Source organism: Lithobates pipiens, unplaced genomic scaffold (assembly GCF_037356315.1).
Source record: "Lithobates pipiens isolate NorthernLeopardFrog02 unplaced genomic scaffold, aLitPip1_a1.2 Scaffold_3, whole genome shotgun sequence".
Lineage (NCBI taxonomy): Eukaryota > Metazoa > Chordata > Amphibia > Anura > Ranidae > Lithobates > Lithobates pipiens.
In genome coordinates this window covers 267,584,158-267,607,032 of record NW_027507790.1, presented here as the reverse complement: position 1 = coordinate 267,607,032, position 22,875 = coordinate 267,584,158, and the positions used below count along the sequence as shown (strand labels likewise).

At 46.8% G+C, this 22,875-nt stretch overlaps 1 protein-coding gene across 16 annotated transcripts in view; it reads left to right on the top strand.

Moving 5' to 3' along the window:
* UBAP2 (ubiquitin associated protein 2) overlaps positions 1-22,875 on the top strand; it is a 129,601-nt gene that overhangs the window by 26,751 nt on the left and 79,975 nt on the right. The window contains exon 1 of one of the 16 annotated variants that reach the window (XM_077463136.1): positions 6,658-6,676. The exons of the other annotated variants lie outside the window; for them this stretch is intronic. The gene's annotated coding sequence lies outside the window, so the exon portion shown is untranslated. Of the gene's footprint in view, positions 1-6,657; positions 6,677-22,875 lie in introns of those variants that run through there. 16 annotated transcript variants of the gene reach the window in all.

The window sequence follows — 22,875 nt, the reverse complement described above, 5'->3', positions numbered from 1 at the left end:
GGCTCAGATCGGGGATGCCGCAGATGGGCTCAGATCGGGGATGCCGCAGATGGGCTCAGATCGGGGATGCCGCAGATGGGCTCAGATCGGGGATGCCGCAGATGGGCTCAGATCGGGGATGCCGCAGATGGGCTCAGATCGGGGATGCCGCAGATGGGCTCAGATCGGGGATGCCGCAGATGGGCTCAGATCGGGAATGCCGCAGATGGGCTCAGATCGGGAATGCCGCAGATGGGCTCAGATCGGGAATGCCGCAGATGGGCTCAGATCGGGAATGCCGCAGATGGGCTCAGATCGGGAATGCCGCAGATGGGCTCAGATCGGGAATGCCGCAGATGGGCTCAGATCGGGAATGCCGCAGATGGGCTCAGATCGGGAATGCCGCAGATGGGCTCAGATCGGGAATGCCGCAGATGGGCTCAGATCGGGAATGCCGCAGATGGGCTCAGATCGGGAATGCCGCAGATGGGCTCAGATCGGGAATGCCGCAGATGGGCTCAGATCGGGGATGCCGCAGATGGGCTCAGATCGGGGATGCCGCAGATGGGCTCAGATCGGGGATGCCGCAGATGGGCTCAGATCGGGATGCCGCAGATGGGCTCAGATCGGGGATGCCGCAGATGGGCTCAGATCGGGGATGCCGCAGATGGGCTCAGATCGGGGATGCCGCAGATGGACGCACATCATTATTTTGCTTCAAAGTGATTTATTTAAAAAACAAAATGTTTTTTCCTGAAAGTTCCCTCTTAAATTGAAGGTGTGTGTGTGTTCTACGCCGATGAATACGGTAATTAGAAATGGTAAAGACTGCGTAGGTTCAGTTTTTAATGCTCTTGTTATTAGGCCTTTCTTGTATCAGATCAGTAGTGTCTCCAGCCCATTTGGGTTTTGTTTCCATCTTTAGTTTTGCAAGAAACATTTCCATGGATACAGAGCTGCTATCATAGCGACAGCAAACTCCCGATAACCTTTCTTCCAAAGGGCTTCTATATGTAAACTCCCATTCCTACGATAGTTCGCATTGTATTTACAATCTCTAGAAAGCGCATCTTCTGTGTCTGTCTTTTCAGAGCAGGGCTTGGCAAATTTTGCTTTTAATCTAGTGTTTTTCTTTATTTTTTTCTAACAGATATTATGGGTACAACATGTAACATGTTCCCGAAGGTCAGCTTGTCCATTAACCCTTTTGTAGCCAGAGCTGTTTTGCGTTTTTTTTTTTTTTTTTTTTGCACAAGTTTAGAAAAAAAATTTAGGCTTGAAGATTACTTAAAACCCCCAAACATTATTTATTTTCTGAAAGCAAACACCCTGGAGAATAAAATGGGGGTAGTTCCAATTTTTTTATTTCACACAATATTACCGCAGAGGTCTAGGAAACAGAAAATTTCAGTAAAAAAAAAAAAAAACATTAAAGGATAAATTTATGGGGCACTAAAACGCAAAAGATTTACAAATTTTTTGGGTAAAATATAAAAACCGAGTAAATGGTCAACATGTCAAACCTTAAACATCTCAGTACTCTCTATTTTCCATAGGCGACGCTTTAAAAACTCCCTTTAGGTCATCAGTTTAGCATTCCCGAAGGCGCTCTGGTGCTAGAATTTTTGCTCTTGTTCCAGTGTGCGCGGCGATTATTTAACGTGTATCGCAATCAGCGCTTTCAGGCATAGGTGCCCCATCGGTGAGTAAATGGGAAAACTGGAATGCCGCTGAGAAATGGCAAGTCTCCTTTGGCCTAAAAAGACCAACACAGAATAAGATCTGCTTCCTAGACATTGTAAATACAATGCCAAATCTCTTGCATTCCATATAGTTATGGTAGTTTTCACATAGCAGCCCTTTGGAAGAAAGGTTGTCTAAGCTGGGTGTGGAAGAGGAAATTAACTTGGCTGCCGAGTTCAAATCCGATCATTTGCATATCACCAACCCTTCCAGCTTCAGAAACAGACAAAATTGTTGTAGGTTATATTTAGAGTTCTAAACGCCTCCTCCATGTGAAACTATAGAGGACTTTTTTTAGTCCGGGTTCTCTAACCTTTTTTTGGCTTCTGAATCTAGGAGTGTTGCTAAAATGTGGATGAGCGGATCTCCTAAGCCAGATACAAAAATGTGTGCTGGCCTGCTTTAAAATCTTTATAGTGGATTTTTTCTTTTTTACTTATCCTGTATGTGACCTTTTGGCATTGGGATCCTGAAACGCCACCTTGACACCCCCCCCCTTGCCGGGAGCAGTGGGCGGGGTCCTCGCCCCCCTTGCCGGGAGCAGTGGGCGGGGTCCTCGCCCCCCTTGCCGGGAGCAGTGGGCGGGGTCTCCGCCCCCCCCCCCTGCCGGGAGCAGTGGGCGGGGTCTTCGGCCCCCTTTTGCCGGGAGCAGTGGGCGGGGTCTTCGCCCCCCCCTTTTGCCGGGAGCAGTGGGCGGGGTCTTCGCCCCCCCCTTTTGCCGGGAGCAGTGGGCGGGGTCTTCGCCCCCCCCTTTTGCCGGGAGCAGTGGGCGGGGTCTTCGCCCCCCCCCCCCCTTTTGCCGGGAGCAGTGGGCGGGGTCTTCGCCCCCCCCTTTTGCCGGGAGCAGTGGGCGGGGTCTTCGCCCCCCCTTTTGCCGGGAGCAGTGGGCGGGGTCTTCGCCCCCCCTTTTGCCGGGAGCAGTGGGCGGGGGTCTTCGCCCCCCTTTTGCCGGGAGCAGTGGGCGGGGGTCTTCGCCCCCCTTTTGCCGGGAGCCTTCGCCCCCCTTTTGCCGGGAGCCTTCGCCCCCCTTTTGCCGGGAGCAGTGGGCGGGGTCTTCGCCCCCCCCTTTTGCCGGGAGCAGTGGGCGGGGTCTTCGCCCCCCCTTTTGCCGGGAGCAGTGGGCGGGGTCTTCGCCCCCCCTTTTGCCGGGAGCAGTGGGCGGGGTCTTCGCCCCCCCTTTTGCCGGGAGCAGTGGGCGGGGTCTTCGCCCCCCCTTTTGCCGGGAGCAGTGGGCGGGGTCTTCGCCCCCCCTTTTGCCGGGAGCAGAGGGCGGGGTCTTCGCCCCCCCTTTTGCCGGGAGCAGTGGGCGGGGTCTTCGCCCCCCCTTTTGCCGGGAGCAGTGGGCGGGGTCTTCGCCCCCCCTTTTGCCGGGAGCAGTGGGCGGGGTCTTCGCCCCCCCCTTTTGCCGGGAGCAGTGGGCGGGGTCTTCGCCCCCCCTTTTGCCGGGAGCAGTGGGCGGGGTCTTCGCCCCCCCTTTTGCCGGGAGCAGTGGGCGGGGTCTTCGCCCCCCCTTTTGCCGGGAGCAGTGGGCGGGGTCTTCGCCCCCCCTTTTGCCGGGAGCAGTGGGCGGGGTCTTCGCCTGCCCCCCCCCCTTGCCGGGAGCAGTGGGCGGGGTCTTCGCCCGCCCCCCCCTTGCCGGGAGCAGTGGGCGGGGTCTTCGCCCGCCCCCCTTGCCGGGAGCAGTGGGCGGGGTCTTCGCCCGACCCCCCTTTGCTGGGAGCAGTGGGCGTGGTCTTCGCCCGCCCCCCTTTCCGGGAGCAGTGGGCGTGGTCTTTGCCCGCCCCCCCCTTGCTGGGAGCAGTGGGTGTGGTCTTCGCCCGCCCCCCTTGCCGGGAGCAGTGGGCGTGGTCTTCGCCCGCCCCCCTTGCCGGGAGCAGTGGGCGTGGTCTTCGCCCGCCCCCCCTTGCCGGGAGCAGTGGGCGTGGTCTTTGCCCGCCCCCCCTTGCCGGGAGCAGTGGGCGGGGTCTTCGCCCCCCCTTTTGCCGGGAGCAGTGGGCGGGGTCTTCGCCCCCCCTTTTGCCGGGAGCAGTGGGCGGGGTCTTCGCCTGCCCCCCCCCCCTTGCCGGGAGCAGTGGGCGGGGTCTTCGCCCGCCCCCCCCTTGCCGGGAGCAGTGGGCGGGGTCTTCGCCCGCCCCCCTTGCCGGGAGCAGTGGGCGGGGTCTTCGCCCGACCCCCCTTTGCTGGGAGCAGTGGGCGTGGTCTTCGCCCGCCCCCCTTTCCGGGAGCAGTGGGCGTGGTCTTTGCCCGCCCCCCCCTTGCTGGGAGCAGTGGGTGTGGTCTTCGCCCGCCCCCCTTGCCGGGAGCAGTGGGCGTGGTCTTCGCCCGCCCCCCTTGCCGGGAGCAGTGGGCGTGGTCTTCGCCCGCCCCCCCTTGCCGGGAGCAGTGGGCGTGGTCTTTGCCCGCCCCCCCTTGCCGGGAGCAGTGGGCGTGGTCTTCGCCCGCCCCCCTTGCCGGGAGCAGTGGGCGTGGTCTTCGCCCGCCCACCCTTGCCGGGAGCAGTGGGCGTGGTCTTCGCCCCCCCCTTCCCGGGAGCAGTGGGCGGGGTCTCCCCCCCTCGACGGGAGCAGTGGGCGGGTCTTCCCCGGAGCAGTGGGCGAGTGTTCAAGACGTGTGCCTTTTTTATTTCTTTTTTTTTTTTTTTTGGCCTCTTTCACATAAGTGGTTCGATCGGATCCGCCTGTCCATTTTTCAGGTAGACCTATGTAGTGACGGATGTAAACGGACATGTCACCCGCCTACTCCACCCCCATCTTATCTAAACCAGGCAGATGGAAGCGAACAGATTCCCTTCTATTTGTTTTTTACTGGACCAGATCACACTGGAGGTAGGCGGGTGTAAACCAACACAAGTCCGTTTACATCCACCGCTCCATAGAGGAGAATGGAGGGTCTCATCTGTCTGAAAATGGGACAGGTGGACCCGATCAGACCATTCATGTGGAAAGGGTCTAATAGTGCGCACGTCTTGCTAAATTCAGTACCCAAATTTCTCCATAGGCGATGTTTTAAACTCCCCCTATAGGTCCTCCATTTAAACTTACCTGTGAACCACCCTAAAACTACTGCTCCCACTTCAGATCAGAGGGCAGTCTGGGTATAAGTGGGCAGCTGGTCTGACTGCCTATAGAGCAGAGTGGGCTGTGTCTGTCGCCTGCCTGTTCAGCAGAAAGATCGCCTGCTGAGAAAAATGGATCCGGCCCGTGTGAAAAGGACCCATAAAGTGGTAGTAAAATGCTGGATGTGTGTGTTTTTTTTTTTTTTTATTTTTTTTTTTTGATAACCTGAAAGGTAATGTCATAATGTGCTAGTATGCATTGCAATTACCTGAAGCCTTCCAGCGCCGAGCTGTCACCCCACTGAGGCACTTCCATCTTCACCCGGTCTTCTGGGTCAGCGGACTCTGGCTGTGTGACTGGCGGTGGCTTCACTCCCGTGCATGCACATGGGACCCGCCATTTACGCCACAGGCTGTTCCTTCACAGCGCATGCGCTGGTGACATCAGCGGCTGCATGTACAGTAAATGTCTTGTAAACGGTGCACGTTTAGGAGATATTTACACTACCTTTTAGGTAAGCCTTATTATAGCCTGCCTTACCTATAGGTAAAAGTCAGAGATGGGGTGTTTTACTCCAACTTTACGACGTAAAATATTTGGTATTTATTTGGTGCAGCCTCCATGCTGCTAAAATATACATTAACTGTTTATTAGAAGTTTTATTTATAACGCTTTCACTTTAGAAGCTTCGACAATGTGCTTAAAGCGGGGTTCCTCCCTAAAGTGGAACCTCCGCTGATCGGAACCCTCCCCCCCTCCTGTGTCACAATTGGCACCTTTCAGGGGGGAGGGGGGTGGAGATACCTGTCAAAGACAGGTATTTACACCCACTTCCGGGCATAGACTCCCGTGGGAGTCTACACCATTTCCTGCCGCGCTGTCTGCTGGGACACACACGGGTCCCAGTGTCAGCGCAGAGATTTCCTATTACGCTGCGCGACTCGCGCATGCGCAGTAGGGAACCGGGAAGTGAAGCCGCTTCACTTCTTGATTCCCTCACCTAGAATGGTGGTGGCAGCAGCCGAGAGCCGAGCGATCGATCGGCCTCGGCTGCTGGCATCGCTGGAACCCGGGACAGGTGAGTGTCCATTTATGAAAAGTCAGCAGCTGCAGTATTTATAGCTGCTGGCTTTTAATATATTTTTTTTATTTTTTTGGTGGAATCCCTCTTTAAGGCTTTGAAGAAGCTTGCTGTACACATTGCTCTTATTGTGTACGCCGTGCTCTTATTGTGTGCGCCGTGCTCTTATTGTGTGCGCCGTGCTCTTATTGTGTGCGCCGTGCTCTTATTGTGTGCGCCGTGCTCTTATTGTGTGCGCCGTGCTCTTATTGTGTGCGCCGTGCTCTTAGTGTGTGCGCCGTGCTCTTAGTGTGTGCGCCGTGCTCTTAGTGTGTGCGCCGTGCTCTTAGTGTGTGCGCCGTGCTCTTAGTGTGTGCGCCGTGCTCTTAGTGTGTGCGCCGTGCTCTTAGTGTGTGCGCCGTGCTCTTATTGAAACTGAAAGGAGTTGTAAAGGCAGAAGGTTTATCTTGATGCATTGTTTGTGTGTAGCAGCCTCCCCAGCATTCTCCTATTACCTGCCAGAGCTCTTTCTCTCTCCAGCAATGTCTATGATCCTCTCAGCCATCCAGTACATTCCTCCTGATTGGCTGAGACGGAGCAGCGGCGCTATTGGCTCCCACAGCTGTCAGTCAGTCTATCAGGGGAGAGAGGGAGCGGGGCCAGGTCGCGTCTCCCTGTCTGAATGGGCACACGGAGATTTGACTCGGCTTGGGTGACAACCTGTAGCAAGCTGCTGGCTGAGGGGCACTCATAGGAGGGAGGGGCCGGGAGCAGCCAAGAGGGACCCGAGAAGAGGAGGGTCTGGGCTGCTCTGTGCAAAACAAACTGCACAGAGGAGGTAAGTTTTTTATAACCTGTTTATTTAAAAAAATGAAAGCGAAACTTTACAACCATTTGAAGCCACATCTCAACTTTTCATTCATCTTTCTAAAGCTGAATCTAATAGTTTATAGATTAAACACAATGCAGCCGTCATCTTGGTTTTCTATTGCTGTCAATGAACACAAATACTTCCTGGCTTTCTATAGCCTGTTGGCTGCTGTATTGAACTACTTGTTCATTTTTCTAGAAAAATTGTCGACACTTGTGTTCCTTTGTGTCGGCGTTGTGTGGTCAGTGTAGATGGCAGTAGTGTGTGGTGTGTGTGTTTTTTTTATTTTTTATTTGTGTTCAGCACAGAGTTGGGCAACTGGTTCTTCGGTAGCAGCCGGAAGTTGCGGCATGGCGTGCTACCTGAAGAACAGGTGGTCAGCAGCTGACGGCGTGACAGTGGAAGGGTGACGACCAATATGCAGACGGCGTTTTCATGCTTTGCTGGAGGCAGCTGTGACGTGCACCTGTGTCGTCTTATGAAAGTGTCGTTTGTGGGAAGCCATCAGGCCGGTTATTTTTAGGAGATGTGTTGCCTATTTTAGACGGTTCCAGGAATCCTGTTTCCTGCTGCTTCCACGCTTGTTATAGCAGCTTAGAGGAACTGACCAGTTTTGGGACAGGCTTCCTTCTCCCTTTTTATTATTTATTTTCCCATTCCTTTTGCTAAATATCAATTTGCAGATAGTGTTATGCTAATGAATGTCTGTTTATTGTCCTCATAGAGAAGTCTTGAGCAGAGGGTTTACATGTGTCTGTAAATGGCATATACGCACTAAATTTGGAAAAAAATTGTGTCCAAATACAATTAAAAATTTAGTGCTTAAAGAGGAATTCACCTTTAAAATACAAAAAAGTCAGCAGCTACAAATACTGAAGCTGCTGACTTTTAATAATCGGACACTTACGTGTCCCAGGGTCCAGCGGTGCGGAGGAAGGAAGCCCCGCTCGTCCGTCCCCCCTTTGTGCGCCGTGATTGGCTGTGCAGTCACCTGGGACCTGTCGCATGCCCAAGATGACGGAGGGAGGGGCAGAGCTGAGCCCTTTCTGTGCCGAGGGGAAGTGATGTCGGGAGCCCAGGCACTGAAGGAGGCAGACTACGAGGGACCCCCTAGCAACAGCCATTTAGAGGGGAGTTAAATTATTATTTTTACCAAATGTGTTTTTTTATTTTTTTGCAATTTTAAGCATTTGCTTTGTTTTTTTGTGTGTGTGTGGAACACCACTTTAATAAAAGTAAAAGAATAAACATGACACGAGTTTCCTTTAACAATATCCTGTGAATGCAACTCTTGATTGAATAGACAAATGGCCAGTGTCACTCGTCACCAGATGAAAATGACCCCCTTATTCAGAGTGGGCCTATAAATGCTTAGCCTGTGGCTGCAGAATCTCAATAGCATCTCTCGACACATGTCCCAGCATTATCTGTATAGATAAGTGGTAAATACACCTACACAATCATGTGGAAATAAGCAGATAAATTCTCATAGTGCAGAAAGCATAAAAAAACATGTATTTTGGTAAAACTGGGGAAGATGTCTATTGATGACGAAATGCTTTGGGCGGAGCCTGTCCTGTTATGTCATCACATACAGGAAGTGAACCGGAAGTCTGTGCTTTTTGGCTGGGTGATTTTATTATCATGCACAATCTTTTTATGTTAATTTTTTTTACGAACTTGTGTTTTATGACCTCCTGAGGAGCCTCACTTTACAGAGGAGGTCTGTTGCTAGAATTATTGCTCTCATTCCATCGTGCACGGCGATATGTAATGTGTATCGCAACCGTTTTCAGCCGTAGGTGCTCCGCCACGTGTGTTTTACGTTTGTAAATGCTTAATGTGTTGGGGTTGAGGATTTTTTATGTGCTTGGGTATAACTCATTTTTTACAATTTAAAAAAAATATATATATTTTTTTTTCATCCCTATGTGATGTTTATTTTGGTAACAGGTTCTCTTTAATGAGACGTCCAGGGTCTAAAAGACACTGCATGTCTCCCCTGTGCTCCACTGGCTCCATCGCACTGCATTACATTCTTTCCCGGCCTTGATGGCCGTGGAAACTGTCAACAACAAGAAGGGGAGGCAAAAAAATTGGAGTAGAAGACTTGGACTTTTTAGGCACGACCGCATGGTGGGTAGTTAACCACTTTCAGACCGGACCATTTTGCTGGTAAATGACCAGAGGTCTTTTTACACTTTGGCACTGCGCTGCTTTAACTGGTAATTGCGCGGTCATGCAATGTTGTACCCAAACAAAATTTGCGTCCTTTTCTTCCCACAAATAGAGCTTTCTTTTGATGGTATTTGATTGCCTCTGCGATTTTTATTTTTTGCGATATAAACGTAAAAAGACCGCAAATTTTGAAAAAAAATGATATTTTCTACTTTTTGTTATTAGAAAAATCCAATAAACTCAATTTTAGTCATACATTTAGGCCAAAATGTATTCAGCCACATGTCTTTGGTAAAAAAAAAGTCAATAATTGTATATTTATTGGTTTGCGCAAAAGTTGTCACATCTACAAACTAAGGTACGTTTTCTGCAATTTACGCAGCTTTTAGTTTACGACTGCCTATCTCATTTCTTGAGGTGCTAAAATGGCAGGGCAGTACAAAACCCCCCCAAATGACCCCATTTTGGAAAGTAGACCCCCTAAGGAAATTGATAAGAGGCATGTTGAGCCCATTGAATATTTTATTTTTTTGCCTCAAGCGATTGAATAATGACAAAAAAAAAAATTTTTTTTTTTTTTTACACAAAGTTGTCACTAAATGATATATTGCTCACACATGCTATGGGCGTATGTGAAATAACACCCCAAAATAAATTCTGCTGCTTCTCCTGAGTACGGGGATACCACATATGTGGGACTTTTTGGGAGCCTAGCCGCGTACGGGGCCCCGAAAACCAAGCACCGCCTTCAGGCTTTCTAAGGGCGTACATTTTTGAGTTCACTTCTCACTACCTATTACAGTTTTGAAGGCCATAAAATGCCAAGATGGCACAAAACCCCCACAAATGACCCCATTTTAGAAAGTAGACACCCCAAGCTATTTGCTGAGAGGCATGTTGAGTTCATGGAATATTTTATATTTTGCCACAAGTTGCGGGAAAATTACAAACTTTTTTTTTTTTTTTTTTTTTTTCACAAAGTTGTCACTAAATGATATATTGCTCACACATGCCATGGGCATATGTGAAATGACACCCCAAAATAAATTCTGCTGCTTCTCCTGAGTACGGGGATACCACATATGTGGGACTTTTTGGGAGCCTAGCCGCGTACGGGGCCCCGAAAACCAAGCACCGCCTTCAGGCTTTCTAAGGGCGTAAATTTTTGAGTTCACTTCTCACTACCTATTACAGTTTTGAAGGCCATAAAATGCCAAGATGGCACAAAACCCCCACAAATGACCCCATTTTAGAAAGTAGACACCCCAAGCTATTTGCTGAGAGGCATGTTGAGTCCATGGAATATTTTATATTTTGCCACAAGTTGCGGGAAAATTACAAACTTTTTTTTTTTTTTTTTTTTTTCACAAAGTTGTCACTAAATGATATATTGCTCACGCATGCCATGGGCATATGTGAAATGACACCCCAAAATAAATTCTGCTGCTTCTCCTGAGTACGGGGATACCACATATGTGGGACTTTTTGGGAGCCTAGCCGCGTACGGGGCCCCGAAAACCAAGCACCGCCTTCAGGCTTTCTAAGGGCGTTACAGTTTTGAAGGCCATAAAATGCCAAGATGGCACAAACCCCCCCAAATGACCCCATTTTGGAAAGTAGACACCCCTAAATTTAGGGGTACACTAGTGAGACTAGGTAATAAATGGCGGGTGCCCTGAAACTATAAAAAAATAACTAACCAACCAGCGTCACCTGTAACAGTTATATGGTGATCACTGGTGAAAGGGTTAACTAGGGGGCAATCAGGGGGCTTTATGCGGTAGTATATGGGGGTCCCTGGCGCTATAAAAAGCTGCGGCGAACCTAAATACCTACCTGCCTAACTAGCGTCACCTGTGACACTAATACAGCGATCAGAAAAACGATCGCTTATTAGGCTGGGTTCACACTGGAGCGATGCGGGAACGCCACGAATGCGCGGCGGGTTCCCGCATCGCATGCCTCCCGGCGGCAGTTCACACTGCCCTATGCGAACTGCTGGGAGTGTCAGTGAAATGTTACTGACACCCCCAGATCAGTTCGCATATCGCAGTGCGATCTGCAAACTCGGATCGCATGGTGTGAACACCCATGCGATCCGATTCTGCTGCGGGCCAAAAAAAGGGTCCCGTGCGAATTTGCGGCGGGTGCGGCGGGTGTGGCGGGTGCGGCGGGTGCGGCGAATGGCTGAACTCGAATCGCACAGAGATCGGATGTGATTTGCACTGCAGTGCGGTGCGAATCACATCCGTTCTCATAAACCGCTGCAATGTGAACCCAGCCTTAGTGACACTGGCGACGGGGGGTGATCACGGGGTTAAACCTTTATTGGGGGGGTTAGGGGGGTACCTTAGAACTAAAGGGGGCTAACCCTAACTGCCCTAACAGTTATTAGTCACAAATGACACCCGCCGGGTGATCAGGGGGTTAAACCTTTATTAGGTAATAAATGGCGGGTGCCCTGAAACTATAAAAAATAACTAACCAACCAGCGTCACCTGTAACAGTTATATGGTGATCACTGGTGAAAGGGTTAACTAGGGGGCAATCAGGGGGCTTTATGCGGTAGTATATGGGGGTCCCTGGCGCTATAAAAAGCTGCGGCGAACCTAAATACCTACCTGCCTAACTAGCGTCACCTGTGACACTAATACGGCGATCAGAAAAATGATCGCTTATTAGGCTGGGTTCACACTGGAGCGATGCGGGAACGCCACGAATGCGCGGCGGGTTCCCGCATCGCATGCCTCCCGGCGGCAGTTCACACTGCCCTATGCGAACTGCTGGGAGTGTCAGTGAAATGTTACTGACACCCCCAGATCAGTTCGCATATCGCAGTGCGATCTGCAAACTCGGATCGCATGGTGTGAACACCCATGCGATCCGATTCTGCTGCGGGCCAAAAAAAGGGTCCCGTGCGAATTTGCGGTGGGTGCGGCGGGTGTGGCGGGTGCGGCGGGTGCGGCGAATGGCTGAACTCGAATCGCACAGAGATCGGATGTGATTTGCACTGCAGTGCGGTGCGAATCACATTCGTTCTCATAAACCGCTGCAATGTGAACCCAGCCTTAGTGACACTGGCGACGGGGGGTGATCACGGGGTTAAACCTTTATTGGGGGGGTTAGGGGGGTACATTAGAACTAAAGGGGGCTAACTCTAACTGCCCTAACAGTTATTACAGTCACAAATGACACCAATGCAAAAAAAAAAAAAAAAAAATGACATTGGTGTCACTGTGACTGGGGGGCAGGGGTAATTGGGGGGGTGATCGGGGGGTAAAGGGGGGGTGTGAGTGTGCCTGGCATGTTCTACTGTATGTGTAGAGTGTTGGTGCAACTCACTGATCCGCTCTCCTCCGTGTCGGAACGAAAAATACCGACACGGAGGAGAGAATACATCACTTCCTCTCCTGTGTTTACATTACAGGAGAGGAAGTGATGTCACGGGGGATTCCTATTCGTCGGGAGCGATCGCGAGGGGGTGGCCATGAACGAATGGCCGTCCCCTCGTCCGGGATCGCTCCCGCACGAATACCGACCGCCGCAGGCACCGGGCGGGGGCCCGATCGGGCCCCCGACCCGCGGGAGGCAAGGGACGTACATGTACGCCAATATGCCTGCCCGTGCCATGCTATCGACGTACATCGTCGTGCGGCGGTCGGCAACTGGTTAATACGTAAAAAAAAATTATTAACCACTTACTTACTGGGCACTTAAACCCCCCTCCTGTCCAGACCAACTTTCAGCGCTGACGAATTTTGAATGACAATTGCGCGGCCATACAACACTGTACACAAATGACATTTTTATCATTTTTTTCTCACAAATAGAGCTTTCTTTTGGTGGTATTTGATCACCTCTGCGGTTTTTATTTTTTGTTAAAAAAAAAAAATTTGAAAGACCAATTTTTTTTTTTTTTTTGTTATAAAATTGTGTAAGCAGGTAATTTTTTCTCCTTCATTGAAGGGCACTGATGGGTGGCAGAGATGGGAACTGATTGCACAGGCAGCATTGATGGGTGGCACTCGTGGGCATTGATGGGTGGCACTCGTGGGCATTGATGGGTGGCACTCGTGGGCATTGGGTGGCACTCGTGGGCACTGGCAGATGGCAGTGACAGGTGGCACTGGCAGGGGGTACTGAATGTCACAGATGAGGCATATTTCCTTTTTCGGGACCGGTGTCCCTTTAACATAAGCTGGTGAAAGGCTTTTTTTTTTTTTTTTGTGAAGAGTAGATCACCGAGCTTTTGTTTACATCATGTGATCAGCTGTCATTTGCTGACAGCTGAGCACATGGTAAGGGGCCGGGATCGGTGATCAGCTGAGTCTCCGTGACTCGGTGATCACAGCGTGCACATGGGAGGACGTCCTATGACTGCCTCCCGGAAATTGAGGTCCGTGCTGTAGCCGTCACCCGGCTATGGCCTGGACCTCAACTGGTTAAACATAGAAATGACATTAAAAAATATCGATGTTAGAAAAAAAAAGTCAATATAACCAGGTTGAAAAATTAATACTGTACATATCCATAGGAAATTGGCATAAAAAACTTGGAGGGGAAGGGCCTCTCGTTCCACCATTAAGTATTAAATTCCACAGATAGGCTAAGTAACAGATATTGATGATAAAGATATCCTGAGCTCTACATGTTAAACAAGATAGAGCTGCACGATTCTGGTTAAAATGAGGATCACAATTTTTTTGCTTAGAAGATAGATCACGATTTTTGCGACGTAACATCCTTCACATTACGGCTGGGTTCACACTGCAGCGGTTACGAGAACCGGATGTGATTCGCACCACACTGCAGTGCAAATCACATGCGATCTCTGTGCGATGCGAGTTCAGCCATACAGATAGTATGACTGAATTCGCATCGCACCCGGCCCAAACTCGCACAGGACCCTTTTTGTGGTCCACAGCAGAATCGGATCGCATGGGTGTTCACACCATGCGATCCGATTCCTGTCCGAGTTTGCAGATCGCACTGCGATATGCGAACTGATCTGGGGGTGTCATTAACGTTTTACTGACACTCCCAGCAGTTTTGCATAGGGCAGTGTGAACTGCCGCCGGGAGGTATGCGATTCGGGAACCCGCCGCGGATTCGCAGTGTGAACCCAGCCTAAAACAAAAAAACAAAATGGCCTAACTTTACGTTTTTTAAAAAATTTTTTATTGAAGTGGGCTGGGCAAATACAGTGGGACATAAAATATTGCAGCAATTGGCATTTTATTCCCTAGGGTCTCTGCTAAAATATATATAATGTTTGGGAGTTCCAAGTAATTTTCTAGCAAAAAAATATTGATTTTTAACTTGAGAAACAAGTGTCAGAAAAAGACTTAAAGTGGTTAAACTTCCTGCATTTACGCATTGTTTAAAAACTTGGCAGACTGCCTGGACTTTTTGCTTTACACACAAGTTTAGCCCTTTGATCTAAGAAGGAAGAGTTGAGCCCCATACACACGAATCGATCGTGTGATAATCTAATCCTTAGTACAGAGATTTTCGAGAGCCGATCAGAACAGTTCATCTGATATTATTTTATCGGACATGCATGGAAAAGTTTTTCGTATGATGCCAGATCGTACTATTTTCGTTTAATCAGTACAGCTGTCCAAAAATGCAATACAAATGCATTACAACACCATGACATCACTTCCAATTTTTTTTTTCTGTCGTAAGAGAATTTTCTTGACTTTAGTAAACTCATCAGATTCAATGTGAGAATAGCATGCAAAAAAACAAAAACGGACGATCATTCATCCAATAATCGGATTGTGTGTGTTGGGCATTAGCTACAATGTTTCATTTTAAAAACTTGGCAGTCTGCCCGGATGTTTTCTTTTGACAGCTGAGTGAGTAGATAAGTCTCTCCACTTGTTATATGATAGAGATCGTCAGGGGGGGGGGGGGTGTTGAATCGAGGTCAAATTATTTTATTTTATTTTTTTAATATTAATTGTGCAGCTCTAAAACAAGATATATACTGTAAGATCAAATAAACAAAAATACAGTAAACCTCAGAACGACATTGAGATACTAATGTGGCACTGTGCTTGTGAATTACCCTCACGGAAGGAGGCTGACTGGTCACATAAGAAGGGTAAGGCACCAACAATAAACTACGGGAGGACGTGTTTCCCCTCTCCTTCCTGCCCTCGACCCGACTGCTATACAGGCCTGCAAATGGGAAAGCGGAGCCCCGGGGTACATAATGGGTGGGGCGTGCATGGGGTGTGTGGAGTATTTGGGCAGTAGCCCAGGTGCCAGGACTCAATTTCTTGTTGCCATGGTGACCTGGTGCCTGGGATTTGTTGAACCCTGATTTATAACACTTTATTAGAGAGGACATCCTCTTTGTTTTGTTTTTTTATGTTTTTGTTTTGCAGCTCACCGTTTTTACTTTTTTATGCAAACTTTATGTGGTTTGTAATTTATTTTAGCTTGCATAATATGAATGGGCTTTCAAGCTGAAAGTCCTGCCTGGGTTGAAAAATGTCCTGTTCTCTTTACTGATGCTGGTCTTTTAGAAAAGCTTCAACATTTGTAAACCTGTTTGTTGCCTATTTCCTTTTAGAGGAGCAACTTTCAGCATCCTATACATACCGTACTTTCCCGGTAACTCGCCTTGTAATTTTTTACTTGCTGAGCAAGCATGACCGGACATGTTCCACGAATACAATGATTACCGGGTATTTGTTGGCTAGTCTGGTGGAGAAGGTAGCTTTAGGATTCCTCTTCCACACCTTTTTCAGATATTTGTAACACAAATTAGAAACTCATTTTCCTTCCACTTCACAATATGTGGCACTTTTTATGTTGGTCTATCATGTAGAATCCTAATAAAATACATTGACGTTTTTGGTTGTAACATGACAAAATGTGAAAAATTTCAAGGGGTATGAATACTTTTTCAAGTCACTGTACAGTCTCCTTTTAAAAGGAACTTGGTGAGGGCAAAAACCTAAAAGCCATCCTTGACTTTTTTAAATGTGCAAACTCCAGATCGATTCGATCAACCCCGATCAAATTAGTCACTGAGCTTGAATAGGTATGCTGGGCAGGAGTAGAGCTGGTCGATTTTACACCAAAAAAAATGATTTTTATTTATTTTATTTTTATAAACTTGATTCGCGCTTCAAATTTAGATTTCAGATTTATTTATTTATTTTTGATGGACTCCGCCAGTCCTGGTAAAAATCGGTTTGCTGAAATTTTAAATCGATTTGACCTCTGAACTCGATTCAAGATTTAAATAAAAATTTTCACCAGCCCTAGGCAGGAGTAAAAAATGTACGTTTCCTTTTTTTTTTTTTCTAAATAGGTTAGGAGGCCATGATCACCATGATTGGTCGGAGCCTGCCGTACCTTCTGGGGGGGGAGGGGGGGGGGATTTGCTTTCAATTTACATTTACAAGGCTGAAGACTTTGCACCTTTACCGCTCCACTGGCAGTTGTTGAAATGGAGCTTGCTACTTATCCGAAATTAGGTCACGATGGTTCACAGACTTCAAGTATCCCAGGGGACACGGTGACAGATCTCCGAGATGCTTTTGGGGATTAACATATTTGTATCGGGGGTTGGGGGCTGTGCGTGGGGAGCCGTAGTTCCTGAAATTTGAAGCTTGTCCTGAGAACAGTTGTTAAATTACTTGAACAGATAGTTGTTGTTTAACTGTTCCTGTAGCCAAGACTGGAGTTAGAAAGCTGCATAGGCATGTTTCCTTAGAACGCCCCCCCCCCCCCTACAAGCCACGTGCACCTACAGAGCCACTCCACTTATTGCTTTCGCAGTGGAAAATCTATCTTCAATCACGTTCTAGTGCTTTTGAGTTACTATTTTGGAGTTGTCATTTTAGGCCAGACTGTTAAATAATTCCCAAAAACAAAATATATTATTGGGGTTAAAAATAGATTTGCACAATTTTATTTGCTTGTGGCCATATTTACTAAGATTAAAGGTGAGGGGAAATACACAATTTCGAGCTTCCACCAGAACACAAATAGAGACCCTGCGGGCCCTTCGGTGAATTTTTTTTGATGCAGGACTTCTGCTTTTGTGCAAGATGAATGATCCTGAGATCTATCAACTGTCGGCTGGGTGACAGGCTGTTTTCGAGTAATTGTTAATTTTCGTTTTAATGACGGCGCACGCGCCCGTTAGCACTGATTTTCCAGCAAGCTTTATGCTGCCTGAAAAATGCTGGGTCTATGCCGGGGCCGCATCATTTCCTAGTGTCGGCGTCAGCCCCTGAGATTCCACGTTACTCCTTCCCTATTGAGAAGCCGGGCAGCAGCAGCAGGGATCGGCTCCTATTGCCTGGACAGTTTCCATAGCAACTAGAAACTAAAACGAGGCTTGGTTTTCGGGGGAATGACGCACAAGCGTGGGATTATGGCCGCAGATACATAGTGAGGGCGAGGGTGGAAATCAGCGACACTAGAGACATGGTAGGCAGGAGTTGTAATGGCGGTGGCGAGATACAAGCTGGAGAGTTCACAAAAAACGTTATTCTAACAAGTAAGGTTTATTTGGCGTACTGTATGCGGCGCTTTGATTGAAAACCGCAAAATTAAGTTATATATTGCGGATTTATAGTTTACAACCACTTTAACCATTTCCTGCTACTCCAAAATAGGGGAATATGTTTTGTCTATAGAGCAGCCTTTAAAGGACATAGCAGCCATATTACAAGAGACTGTTGGTTGCCAAGTAACTGGAGATACTTTTGTGTTGCCGGGTTATAAACCTAAGTGGGTGCAAGAAAAGCTTCCCTGTATATTTGTAGCAGAACCCAAGTGCCCTTCGTAAACTTTCTGCCCCTTTATTCTCCTTTCTGCCAACTTCATCTACTGTATACTCTAATGGGTGGAGGGCTCAAACCCATCAAGGGCACATTCTTACCTTAATGTCTAATATTAGGAGTTGAAGCTTTTTGTGTGCGATGTGTTTAACTGCATTGTGCATGGAATTGGGTACATTTTAGATTTATGTAAAAGCATGTAAAGAATTAAAAAGGTAGTTCATACTGAGCGTATGTTGTGAAATGTGTAAGCGGTGGCCTTCCATGGAAATTGCCAGGCACTTCCTAATAAATGGGCCGTTTGCAATAAAGATAGGGGGAAAAAAATTATATGTGTGTGTGTGTATATATGTATGTATGTAATGTGTGTGTGTGTGTGTGTGTATATGTATATATGTGTGTGTGTGTGTGTGTGTATATATATATATATATATATATATATATATATATATATATATATATATATATAATGTGTGGATATATATATATATATATAATGTGTGGATATATAGATATAGAGATATATAGATAGATATATATATATAATGTGTGGATATATAGATATAGAGATATATAGATATATATATATAGATATATATATGTGTGTATATATCACCGGCATCACCGTATATAATCGGCAACATCCTAAACCTATTGGAATGCTCAGAAGGCAATAATAGAAGTAATATTTGCCTCATCTCTCTAGTGCCGATGGAATCTCTGTATTGTTTGAACCTTGATATGTATACTGATGCAGCCTCCCTATGCGTGTAGATCTGTTTCTTATGTCTAAGAGTCTTTTTTTAACCTTTTCTATGTGTATGATTTTCTATTTTTGGAATAAATTTATATAAAACCAATACCGATTGATTAGAAAGAAAGTTCTTTTAAATTTACTACTGGTGCCTTTAAAATCCTAAAGCCCCCATCTAGTCCTTCCTGCAATCGTTATTCACTAAGGATGATGGCACCATTTGACATGGTCATATTTTGAGATATCCACTAACTAGCCACATTAGTGTTTCTGATATTTCGCATTTCCTTCCTTCTTGTTTACAATAAGAGTTTGGTTTGCGCAAAAGTTAAAGCGTCTACAAAATATGGGGATAGTTTTATGGCATTTTATTTGTATTTTTTACTAGTAATGGCAGCGATCAGCGATTTTTATCATGACTGCGACATTATTGCGGACACATCAGACAATTATGACACGTTTTTGGGACCATTGGCATTAATGCAGTGATCAGTGTTATAAAATTGCATGGATTGCTGTATAAATGTCACTGGCAGTGAAGGGGTTAACCACTAGGGGCCCGGGGAGGGGTTAAGTGTCTCCTAGGGAGTGATTCTAACGGTCTGGGGGATGGGCTAACAGTGACATGACGCTGATCGCTGTTCCCGATGACAGGGAGCAGACGATCAGTGTCCTGTCACTAGGCAGAACGGGGAGATGCTGTGTTTACATCGGCATCTCCCCATTCTTCAGCTCCCTGACACAATCATGGGTATCCCCGCGGCGATCGAGTTTGCGGGTCCTGCGGTCACAGAGCTTGCGGCAGGCGTGCACGCTGTCTGCGGCACGTGTGCACGACGGGAAATTCAAAGTAACGTACAGGTACGTTAATTTGCCCAGCCATGCCATTCTGCCAACGTATATGTGCTGACAGCGGTCAGCCAGTGTTTAAAAAACACAAATTTCTGCCAAAACACATTTATTACATGCTGTTCTTCAGCTTCTCCATTTGAAGTCTATTGAACCAAAAAAAAAAAAGTCTCTGACCCTTTCCAAATATGCAGCAGCTGAAAAAAGCACAGATGTGAACGTCCCATAGGAAACCATGTTAAATAAACTGTAGTGCGTTTCTGCAAAAAGCACCAAAAAACACATGGGTGTGACCCAGGCCTAACACGTTTAGTAACATAATCGGGGGGTAAAAAAAAAAAAAACTAAAATAAGGCCTTTATCCACTTCACACCCGGGCCAATTCTGACCTTTCTCTCCTACATGTAAAATTCATAATTTTTTTGCTAGAAAATTACATAGAACCCCCAAACATTATTTGTTTTTTTAGCAAAGACACCTAGAGAACACAATGGCGGTCATTGCAACTTTTTATCTCGCACGGTATTTGTGCAGCAATTTTTCGAACATGTTTTTTTGCAGAAAAAAAAAGTTTCATGCTTGAAAAAAAAAAAAAAAACAGTAACGTTAGCCCCATTTTTTTTGCATAATGTGAAAGATGAAGATACACCGAGTAAATAGATGCCCAACATGTCACGCTTCAAAATCGCATGTGTTCGTGGAATGGCGCCAAACTTTGGTACTTCAAAATCCCCATAGGCGACGCTTAAATTTTTTTTACAGGTTACATGTTTTGAGGAGGTCTAGGGCTAGAATTGCTCTCGCTCTAACGTTTGCGGCAATACCTCACGTGTGGTTTGAACACCGTTTTTCATATGTGGGTGGGACTTGCGTATGCGTTCGCTTCTGCGTATGAGCTCACGGGGACAGGGGCGCTTTACATTTTAATTTAATTTTTTTGTCAATTTTTGTTACATTTGTTCACTTTTATACCTATTACAAGGAATGTAAACATCCCTTGTAATAGGCATATGGCACGATCGGACCTCTTTACAGTGAGATATGGGCTCAATAAGACCTCACATCTCACCTCCTAGGCTGGGACGCTTAAAGTGGAAGTAAACTCCCCTATCGTTTTCAGCCAAGGAAGCTGCCATCTTTGCCTCTATTTAATCTTCAACTGCTATGGTGCTGCACATGTGATTTGTTGTGACATCAGCCATTGGATGGTTTGATAGTTGGGCTGAGAGCACAGCCAATGTGCAGTTAGCATTCATGTTATGCCTTTTTTTTTTTTTTTAACTGTTTAAATCCATGGGTTTACTTCCACTTTAAAATGAAAAAAAACAAAACAAAAACAAAGATCATGGCTTCCCAGCCGTTTTTTTTTTAATGCAGAGGCCGGACATGGCGTCATAACATCGTGCCCAGCTTCCGAATGATCATAGAGATTCTGGCGACCATCTGGTACGCCATAAATCTCTATGATCACCATCCAGGGTCAGCGGATCCTGTGTCCGTCTCACCGATGGAAGCGGCGAGTTGGTAGAAGCACTGGGGGGCGCGGGGAACACATCCCTCCCCCTTCACACAGATTACAGAAACAGCGCTGAGGCTTTCAATCACAGGCCGAATACACCCGAAATACAGTTTGGCAATCTGTATATGATTTTACATTTTGACCATATTTATGCTTTTAAATATGTAAAAGTAGTATTTAAATTCTATTTGGTTATGATAACTTGCAGCGTCAAATATGAAATTTTTCCTTTTTTAAATCGGTTCTGTTGTAGGTTTAGGCTAACACTTTATCCCTTTGCCAATTCTCCATAAATAGCTACTATGCTTGTTATCAGGAAATTGATAAAATGAAGGGTAGCTGTGCTATTTTTAGCGGTAGGTTGTGTTGGTTTGTTAGCCCTATGCTGCATTGTATTCTCCTCGTCTATGTTGAGCGGTGTGTGGCTTTGCTTCCTTTGTTTGGATCATACAGCTGTCATCACAGGCCCACTCCCGTCACTGTTCCCAGGCTTGGCACACAACGCGGCTGTTGACTGAAATGCAATAGTGGCATTGAGTAACGGCCGTTCACCTGGTTTCCTCCTCTCATTGTGTTTATTTCCGGGCAGATGACGGTGAGAAGGAGACTCCGCTTGTCTGAGGCCGTTGGGAATGTAGGTACAGATAGCAACCATGTGCACCATGGCTCAGCCTTTGTGTGTCTGTAAGATTGCTTCACAGCAGCCTGCCTGGTAAATATAGCAGAGGTCAAGGGGCGTAAAGGATTGTGTATCACATGTGTATGTTGTTTCTCTACAGTTTTGATGTGAACGCAACTCATTAAAATTGTTCCAGTTGTCGTATTGATCCAGCAGAACTGCCCCTTACATACCAGGCCAAGTAGACTATTCCCATGCCTGGAATGGCATGAAGCAAGTGGGTTCTGTAGCGACTACCATCTGGAAGTCCTGTGTCCAAGCACATATCGGCACACCATGGATCATCGCAATGACTTGCTAATTAAAAAAAAAAAATTATATATAGAATAAAATTGTATTCATTTTTCTTTCTCATTTTTATTAAGATTAAAGTGAACAGCGTGCAAAAATAAGTCTCAGTCAAGTATTCACATAAACGTTTCAAGAGCCTTAAAATGGTTGTAAACCCCCCCTTTTTTTTTTTTTATTAAAAAAAACAAACAAACCGGCAAGACAAAGGCATAATGAGCTAGTATGCATAGCATGCCAAGGCGTAAAGAGCTAGCATGCCAAGGCGTAAAGAGCTAGCATGCCAAGGCGTAAAGAGCTAGCATGCCAAGGCGTAAAGAGCTAGCATGCCAAGGCGTAATGAGCTAGCATGCTAGCTCATTATGAATTACCTGAGATCAAAGCCCCCACAGCGGTCCTCGTTCACTGCTCCAGGGGGTTACTTCTGGGTATGGTGGCTCTGGCACTGTGATTGGCCGGAGCTGCGATGACATCACTCCCGGTAATGGCACAGTACAACTGAAGCAAGGCACGTACGTGCCGTTGCTTCAGATTGCTTAAGTGGGTATGTGCCGATGACCTCGGCACGTGCAAATACAGGTTTAGTGCAGGTTTAGGAGATATCCAGTGTAGCTCCAGGTAAGCCTAATTATAAGCTTGCCTGTAGTATAAAGGGTTTCAGGCTTGTCATAGTGATTTCAGCCTGGCTTCGCACAGGAGCCGTGCAGGAAACCGCATGCAATTCAGACAGGATTTGCACCACATTCCTGTTCAAGTTGCATGTGATTCTTTTGAAGTACGATTTTCGCCTTTTCATTTTGTATGGATCCAAAGTATTGGTATTGGGAGCACTCGATATCGGCACCAGGTGTAGATATGGAAGCATCCCTAGTCTTAATGCAGTTACAAGGACAGGATGTAACCTGGGAAACAAAACTAGGATGCGGAATGTTCATTCCCTCCATCTCAGAGGTAGGAAAAGCAGCATATGATACCAAGTAATGGTCACATAACGTAGTCAAATCAACTATCAACAGCTTATTGCTCAAAGGCTTTGATTTCAGGAAAGTTTTGCATAATGTGCTAATATGCGATGCACATTATGACATT